Below are 2,783 nucleotides of genomic sequence, written 5' to 3' on the forward strand. Positions count from 1 at the left end.
GGTAAGTTATGGCTTTCTTTCTAGATTTTGAATGTCTTTGGTTAAAAAGGTCCCTTGAATTTTTTTTTGGAAGTCTTTTTATTGAACACGGTTGTGTGAGGCCCTCAATTTTTTGACTACCAAGTTCAAGTAGGATGTTTAAATTGTTTTGAGAAAGCTTGAAGTGATCAAGGCCAGAGCCTTGGGTGGAGCTTGAAGCTGCCACATACATGGTAGACCCATGCATAATGCCTATAACATGCAAAATGCCTATGAAACTAGGTTATTTTGAATAAGTAATCAATAATAAACAACAATAGAAATGACAAAAAGAATGCAAGAAAGTCAAAGATAAGTGTCTTTAACCTGAGAAGCAATGATCATGTGTTCCAAGGTACTTTCCTCTATGTGTGTGTGTGTGTGTGTCTCTCTCTCTCTCTCTCTGTCTCTCTCTCTCTCTCTCTCTCTCTCTTCTCTCTTGTCAAAAGACATGGATCTAGAGCATGGCATGAGCTATGGAGGATGGAAGATGTAGACAAGACTCATGTAGACATAGACATAGAGAAGACCAACTGTCACACAGGCGAATTAGGTTCCAAGATTGAGACTTGGACTCATAAATACAATCCTTTGTGTAATACAATGACACTGACACTTGATTGAAGAGCAAAAGTAATATGATTTTGTTTTGAAATGTGAACCAAGTACATCATTATATAGTCTCTGACCTTTGTCCACTCTCCTCACTATGCATGTCGGATTCATGACATCTCTTCCTAGAGCAGACATCATTTGTCATATCTTTCAACACCCTTGCTCAAATGATGAGTTCCTATACTTGCTAGATTTTCCCCTTGTACATGATGACATTTCCCGAGAGACTAGCTCATAGGTAGCCTAATCAAGTCAAAGCTTAGAACTTTACATCTTAGGCAAGGGTTTTGTTTTACAAACAAAATCCACTAAGGGAAACAAAATCCATTATGGGAAAACGTAAGATCCACTATGGGAAATATAATTTCTTCAAAACAATTTGTCAGAGTTGTTGATAGCAGAAGCATCTTCTTCATTCATGAACTAATTATGTTAGATGGTTACCATTCTGCACATGTTGTGCGCTTTTATGGTGGAAACATTCACTGGCTATATGGCCAAGCTTACCATAATAATGACATGCCATCCGATCTTTGTTGTCAGAGTTGAATCCTTAGCCTCGGCCCTTTGCTCCATAATTTTCTTTAGTGTATATTGTCTTTCTATGTTGAGACATCTCCCTTTGCATCTTTGTTTTTATGTTTAGCTTCCTCATCAAGTAGAGAGTGCTCAATATCTTTTTGTGACATTTTCATAAGGATCCTAGTTTACACTAGCAAGGAGTACAACAATGGCTTCATCTTCATCTATTGTTTTCTTCAAATTCGCAAGTTGAGTTTTTAGACTTTTGAATTTCTTAATATGTATAGTCATTGAAGTGATGTCTTTTATGTCAAGATTATAGAATTTCATTAACAACTTGACCTTAGAGTTTCTGGCTTCCAAAGATCCTGTCAAGCTCATCCCAAGCCTTTTTAGCAACTCTGATGCCAGAGATATGGTGCAATAAATTGTGAAACAATCCCCAACAAATAATTCCTAGAGCTTTATTATTCATCTTTTTCCACTCTTTGGACTTTGGTTCTTTGACCCTTCCAAGGATTTTTCAATCTTCACTTTCTTCTTCCTCCTCCTCTTCCTCAAACAAGTCCCACAAGTCCTTCCACATACGGTGGTACATGGTCTTCTCCTTCCAGGCATGAAAGCCTTCTCCATTGAACTTGGCTATTTTCTCAAGCTCTACCATGTTGATTAGCTTAAAATAACCAACAAAAGAGTTGAACTTCAATGTGTCAAGAGAGACACAATAAGATCAGTGTCAAACTGACACTAGTTGAGTATCAATGGATACTATTCTTTAAGATTAGTGTTGGATGTTGGTGCTTGATCTGCTTCTTATTTGTTGATTGTTGGATATGCTCAATGCCCCACCCTCATAAGATGCCACCAATGATCCATGATGCTCAAGGTTGTAAGGTCCCCATTATGAGGAGAAGCCATATGTGAGCCCGGATATTGGTTGAGTCCTAACTTGTATGTTAGATTAGGTCTATGTGATAGGATGGAAAAAAGGTGACCATTTTGGGTCTAATCTTTGGATTAGATGGACTAGTTAAGTTGGTAGCAACTTGAGGCACATTGCATCGAGTTTCAGGGCTAGGGAGTTATCAGGGGCCCTAGCCAATGGTAAACGGAATATTCCCTAGCCAACTAGTGGAGGTGAACATGGAAGGTCAATAGACACATGTGCATATGGAAGGTCAACAGACACATGTGCACATCGAAGGTCAACATACACATACACACGGAAAGTCAACAAACATAGGTGCATATGGAAGGTCATCCATCATGACCCCCTTCATATGCTATAAAAGGTAGACCCCTTCACAATTTTCATGATCCATCCTTTCACCCAATCAAAGTTATTTGAGCTAGCCTTAAGCTCTTCACCTATCTTCTGTCTAGATTGCCATCATCTAAGCTTCACAATGGAAGCACACAGGTGGACAAAGCCATCTTTATATCACTTGTTTGGAGCTAAATAAATTTTTTAATTCTCATCTTATCTGTTGTGTACTCTCTATCTCTTTCTCAGATTTTGTTCACTGCACTGTGTAATTTTTACATGGTATTAAAGCCCAAGGGGTTCTAGGGATCGAAGAATGTGCAAGAGGCAAAGCCTTCAATAGTAAAAAGGAACAATGTCATCT

This window comes from Lygodium microphyllum, chromosome 17 (assembly GCF_053477565.2).
Source record: "Lygodium microphyllum isolate KBCC chromosome 17, Lygodium_microphyllum_v1.1.10, whole genome shotgun sequence".
Classification (NCBI taxonomy): domain Eukaryota; kingdom Viridiplantae; phylum Streptophyta; class Polypodiopsida; order Schizaeales; family Lygodiaceae; genus Lygodium; species Lygodium microphyllum.